The sequence below is a fragment of the Corythoichthys intestinalis genome, chromosome 5 (genome assembly GCF_030265065.1).
Source record: "Corythoichthys intestinalis isolate RoL2023-P3 chromosome 5, ASM3026506v1, whole genome shotgun sequence".
Lineage (NCBI taxonomy): Eukaryota > Metazoa > Chordata > Actinopteri > Syngnathiformes > Syngnathidae > Corythoichthys > Corythoichthys intestinalis.
The window spans coordinates 48,746,400-48,757,738 of record NC_080399.1 but is presented as its reverse complement, the minus strand read 5'-3'; positions in this window follow the sequence as shown (position 1 = coordinate 48,757,738).

Below are 11,339 nucleotides of genomic sequence, written 5' to 3'. Positions count from 1 at the left end.
ATGTTTCACCCATAAAATCCCCCCAAAATCCGGCTGTGGCCATTCACAGCTGTGTCTTGACACTCGGTGATACATGCTACATGGAGTTTTGGGATCAAAAACAGGTAAGTACGCGATAATATTTCGTTAAAATCATGGCTCTCACCTCCAGTTAGGGTTTTGCTGTTTAAAAAATTTAATTAAAAATAAAAAAAAAATGCCCTCCAGTTCAAAATTTTTCTTCCCCCATAGAATTGAGATTTTAAGCTTTCCAATGATATCACACATGCATATAGGACAACTTTGAAATGTGGCCAAATTGGAGGTCTCAGAGCAAAACTTCAAGTCACCTGAGTGTTTTCCGCCATATATGTATATATATATATATATATATATATATATATATATATATATATATATATATATATATATATATATATATATATATATATATATATATACGTATATTGTGTGTGTTCAATGTATTGATTCAGATTGTTGATGTTTTTCTGAGTAATTTATTTTGTGGTTGTTTTTAAAAAAAAAAAAAAAAAATTCAAACTTTGTTTTTTAAAATAATTTATTTTTGGGTTTGTTTTTTGGATGATTTTTTTTCCCTTAGCTTGGCTACCAAGGAAACATATTTATTCAAAATTCAAGTAATCAAGATACTTCGAAGTCTCGCGCAAACTTCATCCTGCAAGTTCAATACTGGAAGATACCTCTCGCAACACCTTCAAATGGCCGTTTTTTGAAAAAAAAAAATCCTGAGCTTGGCTAATGGTAATGGCTACCAGGAAAAAATAATATTTAAAATTAAAGAGATGCATATAAGACATGTTTTTTCACTTTTTTCCCAAAAGTATAATTTTTAAAAAATGATGTATATATACAGTCATGTGAAAAAATTAGGACACTCCATGAAATATTCAGTTCTTTATGAACTGAATATGTCTGATCTTGTTTTTCTTTATCTCTGGAAAGGAAAGTGATTTAATTGCAGATAAACAACAAAAAATAACATTGTTTTACTCATTAAACCAAATATATCAACAAAAATGCATATTCAAACTGAAAAGTGAGGACACCCTACCACCGAATAGCTAGTGTTACTCCCTTTGACTGAAATAATTTCAGTGAGAAGCTTTTTGTCAGGGCCGTGCAGAGACCAATGGAGGGGCAAGTGCTCATAGATCAAAACGGGCACATGAACAAACTTTTTTAATGCACCTTACAACAACTCAACTTCCAGTTTAACCAGCTTACAGTATATTTGGCTGTGACTGTGACATTCTTTAATTGGGAGGGAACAGTGAATAGAAATCAACACTGTCATCCACACTTTCTGACTTTGACTCGGTCAAGTCTTAGTCTCTTTTCTTCCTTCAACCTCTATATCAAAACTACCTTATTAAGTCATGATCGTTATTATGTTAGTAATGCATGTGCCCTCCCAAGTGCCTCAGTCTGAATCACTGTGATGGCACCGTCTGTCCTCCAAACGCGCAAACACACGTCCTCCTGTGAGGTACATACCATCCGTTATTTGTGAACGTGACTGCGCAGCGCGGACACGAACTATGAAAGCTGCCTATTAATTGCATCAGGAGCTGCACGTACAATAGCTGCCATTCACACCCCCGGTTGCAGCCCCTACGCAGAGAAAACACAGAATGAGTCGAATCTCGAGTTGATTCGTGTGCCCCTTAAACCTCAGTTGTTTATTTCTCGTGAAGGAGCCTTTGTCTCTGTGCAGCTTTCTAAATTAGCCGATTGCCCAGTCCAACCTATTAACCAAGGCTAGCCGATCGCTATAAATCAATTAATACATGTGGCGACCAGCACACAATCACTGTCGCTAGGAATAGTAAATAAAACTAGATATTATAACTGGATATTTAGTCATGTGTTTGCATGTTTAATACTACTGCTACCTCAGGAGAATGTTGCTGCTGAACAAAAATTAATAAGAATCAAAATAAGCACGCACAAAAAACATGCTGTAATACCAGAGGTGGGTAGGGTAGCGAATAATTTTACTCAAGTAAGAGTAGTGTTTCTTCAAAATAATAAAAAAGTATTTGGTGAAAAGAATACCCAAGTAATGAGTACCATTGTGAATAACTCTTTAAGGTGTTTTTTTTTTTTTTTTTTAAACAATCGTATTTATTTTCTTGGCATAAAGTTATTGATATTAACTGTTATTATACTGTGCTATAACCAGGGGTGCACATAAGTGGTCCGCATGCGCGCATGCGTACCGGACGTAGACAAACGCGCTGGCCCTCAACGGCTTCCGTACGCTTTTGTGTACCGATGGCTGACCACTGTATTTGCGGCGGACACGAGAAAATAACTTCTCAAAATGTCGAAGAGGCAGGCCACACTGAGTAATTACTTCCGTGTTCCCCCACCCCTGTCAAAAGACAGACAGACGACAGAGACGTCACCGGAGCTACCGAAAAAAAGGACTTTTGCTGAAAAGTGGTTACAGGAGGTACCATGGCTAGAAGCGAATGATGCTCGCACGGAAATGCGGTACAAAATGTGCCGTGAGAATCCCAATGTTGCCGATAAGAGCAGCGCATTTTATGTAGGGTCAAAGAATTTCAGCCATCCAAACTTTGAAAAGCACGAAAAAAACAGAGAGCATGTGGCAATTAAGCAAACTATTGATGTCAAACAGGACCCCACTCGCCCTATGGACAAGTGGTGGAATAGGGCGGAATAAAGGTAATGAACAGCGACATGCACTGACAAACGTGTTTTTGCTCGCATTTTACAAAGCTAAACATGCACGTTCAATGAGGTCTTAGGAGGAGGACATCCCACTTTTAAAAAGGCTTTGAGTTAATGTGGGAGCCGCATAATGCCCTTTATTTTGAATTGGTGCTTTTATGTTTATTTCTGTTGTGCCAGTTGATGTTAATCAAGCATTAATTGTTAATATAATTAATTAAAGTTAATTGACTCTAAGTAAAGCTTGTCATAAATTTATCGCATCAGGCGGGTCGGCTCTCAAGCTCAATGAGGACCAAGTCACATCTCCAGGTCCTCCTCTGAGAACCTGGGCAAAAAAATTATGTGCACCCCTGGCTATAACATATTACATAACCACACTAAGCCAAATAAATGAATACAATTAAAAAACCATAGAATTCCGGCAAGAGAAAAAAATCTACAGAAATTACCGCAAGCATTATTCGTCCAAAGGGCATGAGTGTCCTCTAGTGGAGAAAATATATTTCCTATTATCAAACTGAAAGGATCACATCACAGGTTTTCTGTTGTTAGTTGGTGCCAGATAAAATCTGGGAGACAGATTAAAATCTGCACTTTCAAGCTATGATAACGGTGGCACTCTATGTCAAATAATTCATTTTTCACGATGCTTTAAAGACTCCACGTGATTGAACAGGCCGGCGTGATCATCGAACGGCAAGCATGACTCTGATTGGCATAGTGGAGTCATGTGATTATTGTTGCAACGTCTCATTGGTGAAACTGGTTGAGCCACTATTGGCGTCTCTGGCAAAAACAAAAAAAAACTAGTGTAGCCCAAAGTAGCAGAGTAAGAGTAGTGTTTCTTCTTTACAAATCTAATCAAGTAAAAAGTATGGCTCAGTAAAACAGTAGATGTACATTTTTCTCAAAAAGTTATTCAAGTAAAAGTAATGGAGTAAATGTAATGCGTTACTACCCACCTCTGTGTAATACCCCTGGCTGAGGGTGAGGAAGGAGAGGAGTTGTTAATGGCTTTACCCACTTTAATATACAACAATAATATTCTCCAGGAAAACTGTGGGCTCCCTAGTTTGTGTATGGGCACACAGATACACTGTTATGACAACAAGTTTAAAGCAGGCTATAATCATCATTTATTTGCTAAATGGCAAACATAAAATTCGTTGTATGGTGTGTGTGTGCCGTGTTCTAATGTCACCTTGTCGCTTATTCATATGTTGGTTATATTGTCGAGATAAACCACAGCGAGATTAATATCTTCAAAACATGGCACCAAGTAGATTGCTCCTTTGTAGCCGGAACAATTTTCATATGTACAGTTTTGTAATTTATTTTGACTGTTACAATGTTTTGTTGGCCTTTGCTAGTTTGGAAAAGGTTTCTATTTATTTAAATATCTATTTATGTAAAACATCTGCAATGTTTTTTTCTTTAATTAATTCACATTGCTCTAACAAAGCAGCCGGGCTGGCACTTATATTGTGTGTGTGTGTGTGTGTGTGTGTGTGTGTGTATATATACATACATACATATATATATATATATATATATACTGGACTGTCTCAGGAAATTAGAATACACAATATTCTAATTTTTTGAGACAGTCCTGTGTATATATACAGGACTGTCTCAGGAAATTAGAATACACAATATTCTAATTTCCTGACTGTCTCAGGAAATTAGAATATTGTGTATTCTAATTATATATATATATATATATATATATATATATATATATATATATATATATATATATATATATATATATATATATATATATATATATATATATATATATACAGTGCCTTGCAAAAGTATTCGGCCCCCTTGAATCTTGCAACCTTTCGCCACATTTCAGGCTTCAAACATAAAGATATGAAATTTAATTTTTTTGTCAAGAATCAACAACAAGTGGGACACAATCGTGAAGTGGAACAACATTTATTGGATAATTTAAACTTTTTTAACAAATAAAAAACTGAAAAGTGGGGCGTGCAATATTATTCGGCCCCTTTACTTTCAGTGCAGCAAACTCACTACAGAAGTTCAGTGAGGATCTCTGAATGATCCAATGTTGTCCTAAATGACCGATGATGATAAATAGAATCCACCTGTGTGTAATCAAGTCTCCGTATAAATGCACCTGCTCTGTGATAGTCTCAGGGTTCTGTTTAAAGTGCAGAGAGCATTATGAAAACCAAGGAACACACCAGGCAGGTCCGAGATACTGTTGTGGAGAAGTTTAAAGCCGGATTTGGATACGAAAAGATTTCCCAAGCTTTAAACATCTCAAGGAGCACTGTGCAAGCCATCATATTGAAATGGAAGGAGCATCAGACCACTGCAAATCTACCAAGACCCGGCCGTCCTTCCAAACTTTCTTCTCAAACAAGGAGAAAACTGATCAGAGATGCAGCCAAGAGGCCCATGATCACTCTGGATGAACTGCAGAGATCTACAGCTGAGGTGGGAGAGTCTGTCCATAGGACAACAATCAGTCGTACACTGCACAAATCTGGCCTTTATGGAAGAGTGGCAAGAAGAAAGCCATTTCTCAAAGATATCCATAAAAAGTCTCGTTTAAAGTTTGCCACAAGCCACCTGGGAGACACACCAAACATGTGGAAGAAGGTGCTCTGGTCAGATGAAACCAAAATTGAACTTTTTGGCCACAATGCAAAACGATATGTTTGGCGTAAAAGCAACACAGCTCATCACCCTGAACACACCATCCCCACTGTCAAACATGGTGGTGGCAGCATCATGGTTTGGGCCTGCTTTTCTTCAGCAGGGACAGGGAAGATGGCCAAAATTGACGGGAAGATGGATGCAGCCAAATATAGGAACATTCTGGAAGAAAACCTGTTGGTATCTGCACAAGACCTGAGACTGGGACAGAGATTTATCTTCATACAGGACAATGATCCAAAACATAAAGCCAAATCTACAATGGAATGATTAAAAAATAAACGTATCCAGGTGTTAGAATGACCAAGTCAAAGTCCAGACCTGAATCCAATTGAGATTCTGTGGAAAGAGCTGAAGACTGCTGTTCACAAACACTCTCCATCCAACCTCACTGAGCTCCAGCTGTTTTGCAAGGAAGAATGGGCAAGAATGTCAGTCTCTCGATGTGCAAAACTGATAGAAACATACCCCAAGCGACTTGCAGCTGTAATTGGTGCAAAAGGTGGCGCTACAAAGTATTAATGCAAGGGGGCCGAATAATATTGCACGCCCCACTTTTCAGTTTTTTATTTGTTAAAAAAGTTTAAATTATCCAATAAATTTTGTTCCACTTCACGATTGTGTCCCACTTGTTGTTGATTCTTGACAAAAAATTAAAATTTTATATCTTTATGTTTGAAGCCTGAAATGTGGCGAAAGGTTGCAAGGTTCAAGGGGGCCGAATACTTTTGCAAGGCACTGTATATATATATATATGTACTTACTTTATTGGCCCGCTTCGTGTCCCTGCCGAGAGTTCGCTATTCTCGGCTTGGGCTCGGGCAGCCATGCATTCCGACGTCCGCCAGTTTGTCCACCAAGAATGTGCCATTTTTGGTGTTCATTCCCCTTCTGTGTCCCCGGGTACAAGCACTTCCTGCCTGCCGGGGCCACAGCAGGGGAACGACAAGCTGAAACTTGCTCACCGCCGGGAGCTGGCCGATCGGTGAAGACAATCACCCCCACCGCCTTGTGTGACATAAATCGGGGTAGTTTTGTGTGATTTTTTTGTGTGTGTGTGTGTGTTCGAAAGGCGAAGAAGAGGCTTGGAAGAGCCGTGCGGTTCGTGTAAGCATGTAGCCTAGCTCATAGTCTCCGGCTCCCCGCAGGAAGATGACAAGAGCCGGACTAAATTCGGTGGCATAAAATACCGTTTGGGATCTTTAAGAAGTCTGCAGTTTTGACCATTATGCAGTAATTTAGTCCTGTCATACTGAATAAAGGCATTTTTAATATTTTATATTCCATTTAGAACATGACAGTTATTTGTCATGACCATACAATTTATTTAGCAATTGGGGAAAAATACTTAGATTCAAAGAATATCCTGTAAATATATTGGAGTAGAGAGAAAAAACAATGATGACATTTTACTGTATGCTCTAGTCATCAGCCTCCTGTTTGTTGTCAATCAGAATCTTCCTCCTCCTCTAAATACGACTCAAACAAAAATTGCTGTATGCCACAGGCTTCCTCTGGATCGAAAATATCACTTGAAAGATCCACACCAGAATCGCTGAAAAAACCTCCTCCTCCATTTGGCTAAATAATAAATCAGCTGAAATCGCTACTCCGACGACGTCATCAACAGATGGAGGCGCCAGAGTGCTATTATGACAGGAGGAGCCGAACGGCAGAAGACTCATTCCTCATAATCTGCGCTTCGCCAAATTGTTGTGTACTGTATAGTCGAGTCCTCTCAAAATGATTTTAATTCCAACAATAACGGCAATTAAGATTTTTTTTAATCGTGTCACAGGCACCTTAAGTACCAAAAGAAAGCTGGACCATTTGTCCGCACTGCTTAGCAGGAGGGAGGGTGAGAGGCTGTGGCGCTGTAGGAGGATGAAGCAGAAAAAATACCAATATATATTTTTTAAAAACCCGATCCGTTTCACCCGATGCCGACCCTCTGAAAAATGGCGCAATTGGCCCGATTTCTGATCACGTGATCGGCTCGGGACATCACTATCACTAGTTCGTCATTAAATCTGCCTATTACCACCTAAAAATATAGCCAGAAATAGGGGCTTCTGACTAAACAAGACATGGAAAACCTTATGCATGCATTCATTTTCAGTAGATTGGACTATTGCAACGGTATATTTACAGGTCTCGATAAAAAAAAACAGTCAAGAAGCTGCAGATAGTAGAGAATGCTGCTGCCAGAGTCCTTACAAATACAAGGAAAGAGGACCACATTACACCAGTTTTGAAATCGTTACACTGGCTTCCAGTGAGTCAAAGGATGGACTATAAAATATTACTGCTGCTCCTCTACAAAACACTTAAAGGCCTTGAACCAAAATACATGCTTGATTTGTTGTATCCCAACGAAGCATCTAGACCCCCTAAGGTCGTCTACAACAGAACAGGTGTTCTAACATATCAGGAACACTGCATGTTTCAAGAACAAGAACCAAGTTACCTGAAGGTCTGAAGTGTGCTCAAACGATTTTGTTTATTACAACATAGTCAAATGTCAAGCTACAGCATATTAAAATTTCAGGCTATATTCTTTTTACGGTATTCATTTTCTGCTTCACTCCTATTTCTGAGTTCAGTTATTATTAGTTTTTCTCTATTCGTGATTTAATGTGATCTATATGTGTAATTTTATTTCCTGTTTCAACTGTCTTTGTTTGAACTTTCTTTTGATTGAATGTGATTTTTACGAATCATTTTATCTCTGCTCGTGGATCTTCATGTGATGTAAAGCACTTTGAATTGCCTTGTTTTGAACTGTGCTAGACACAAGGGCGTAGGTTTGCATAGGGATGGTAGGGACATAACACTACCGACTTTTCAGGATGCTAAAATTTTCCCCACCAACTTGTAAGCAATCTTATTTGCATTATATAATGACTTCAATTATATAGGTAATTTAGATAGTCTTCCCATGTTGTAAGGATAGAATTAACCCAATTAATGAATTACAGTACTTTCAGTCGACCCCTTTTTTGACTTGCTAAATGGGCCAGTCCATTTTTGATTAGCTGAAGACTACACACACATGCATTTTTCACCCATTATAATATTTTGCTCATGAAGCATTGTGGTGGCGAATAAGCACTCTTTTACATTCTGTTGGACTCTCAATTTTATCCAAAGGTGCTAAATAAACAAGTTACATCATAAACATACACGTGCAACACGAATACGACAGAAATAAATGCTTAAAGACACGGCGAAGACGTTAACGGTGAGAGAGCGGCGTGCAGTTTGGTTGTGTGCAGCCGTATGGCAGGATTTGTCTGAGAAGTTTTCTCCATGTCCATCCATGATCAAACATAAGTAAATATTCCTTTATCAAAAGTTTGTCGTGTTGACTTTGGAACCGCTGCATTTGCGGCCATTTTTAACATTACGCACATGCGCAGAACCATTTGTTTTTTGCATTCCTGGATAGTTTTGAGGAAAAACAACAAGTTTGTATTTCTTATGTATGACTGTTAATACAATTTGTGTTCGGATATTGCAATTTGGAATTTGCTTATAAAATGCAGACATTTATTCTGGAAGTTTTCAAAATGTTTCTTAGTTTTCAAAATGTTTCTTGAGTAGTCTTTAAAAACAAAGGTTTGAATCAGTGTACCACCTAAACCAGGGGTGTCCAAACTTTTTGCAAAGGGGGCCAGATTTGGTGTGGTAAAAATGTGGGAGGCCGACCTTGGCTGACGTCCTTTACGCAGAACAAATTATAGAAGCAAATTTTAGCAGGCCATTTCGTGTGTCATTTTTGCTTTATTATTATTTTTTTAATTATTAATGTCAACAATCTCGCAACTAGCTTTTGTGGAGTTCTCTTTAGGCTCTCGTGAAATACTGCAGCTGTAAAATTAAACTAACTTCAAGTTGCTTGAATTTCTCGCTGCGTATCTTCTCTGTAATCTTGTCATACATGTCAGCGTGTCTTGTTTGGTAATATTGACTCACATTGAACTCTTTAAAAACAGCGACTGTCTCTTTGCAAATGAGGCAGACACCGTTGTTGCATATTTTAGTGAAGAAATATTCCAATTTCCACCTATCCTTGAAGCGTCGGCCGTCGCAGTCAACTTTTTGTTGTTGTTGTTGATTGTCGTTATTTTAGAAAATTGGGAATAAAGGGTCACGCGGGGTAATGTTGCTTAGAGTGCTGCTGCCTCTTAGTGGGTAAATGAGGAGCAGCATTTAGTGTGTAAGCTACTTCATATGCTGGTAGCAGTACTGCTGACCAATTTATTAAGCCTATGTGCGGGCCAGACGTTATTGATTTTATGACAGAGGCTGGGGGCCGGATGAAATTTGACAAAGGGCCGCATTTGGCCCCCGGGCCGGACTTTGGACATGCCTGACCTAAACCAATACAAATGCACTGCAAAACTCCACCAAAAAAAACCCCCAAAACAAAACAAAAAAAACCTCCCTTGTTTTCAGTGTAAATCTATTAGAAATAAGTGAAATTATCTGCCAGTGCTTCAAGAAAGTTTACTCTTTCAGGTTTTAAATGAAACAGCGAGCTGAAAATAAGCTTAACAAACTTATATTAAGCAAAAATTTTGCATATTTAATATTTAAAAAAAAAACTTGATTGTCAGAAATGTTTTTAGTTCAAGAATAGATACCAATGAAAACATTATTTGAAAGCAATTTTTCTTGATTTAGGTGAAAAATGACAGACTTTTAGACGTATGGGCTTAGTAAGAACAGATACAGTAGTAATGTTCACTTAAAGTAAATGGAAGAATCTGAGACAGCCTTTAACACTAAAACAAGATGGAGAAAATGACTAGATTTAATAAAAATGATCAGATTGAGATGTTATAAGGTAAATTTGCAGTGTGAAAGTTAGTATAAATCAATACAGACTTATTTTGCATTAATCATTCAGCCTATCAATTAGGTTCATATTGGTGAGAAATGTAGCCCTAACCCCTGTTCACCCAATCTGTTCGATGTTATTAATGTCCCTTCACCAGCCAAAAGTGTTCATGCAGGTTTTGTAGTGTTGTATCGGTCGCGAACGATTCGTTCTTTTTGAACGAATTGTTTTGGTGAACGAGACCGAACTAATCATCATCTGCACTGATTCGTTCTATGAAGGTGGTGCTTGTTCGCTGCGTGGGAGGGCGTTGAGCAAGCGGCAGCGTCTTCTGACATCGCACACGACCAATCAGACGCCAGCCTCATCGCGGGCAGGGGAGGGAGCGGAAACAGAATCAGGGCGTTTGTCACTCACGTCCATGTGTGGCCAATAAGCAGCCAGCGTGCAGGCAGGGGGGCAAGACTGAGTTTTGTCACTTCCCGTTCAGTGATTCGGTCCTCCGGTTCCTGACCTAGCTTGCTGCTAACTTGATTTTCCAGTAATGACTGTGATCGGGTAATGACAGCCACTTAGCGTTGCCACTTAGCGTAACTGGCAACGCTATTGGCGGCCATTCCAAGAAATGAGGCTGCCATTTCAAGAAATGGGAGAACGCTGTTGGCTGCCATTTCAAGAAATTAACCTTTCCGATTATCGAAATGAGGCTGCCATAGGCCCTGCCCGCGCCAAGGCCCTGGCCCGGTGACCGTGTTTGCACACAGTATCTCTACTCGTACAGTATCTCCATCTACATTGTATCATCAACACATTTTCATGTCAAATTATTTGAAAGCTCTCGTAATGAAGTACTCATGGTGTCATATGCTGGTGATGTGACGTAAACAACAGACGTGACTTCTGCGGCGTATATTAACTTTTTTATTGCACAGCAACACCCGCGCGCTTCACACTAGATATCATAAACTAGCAACCTCGATGCGCTGCTTAAGTCCACCCCAAGTCCCATGCTATTGGCTGCGTGAGCCCAGGCGATCATGGGACACGTAGTCCATATACTACACACGGAGTTGGCAGGTCGATT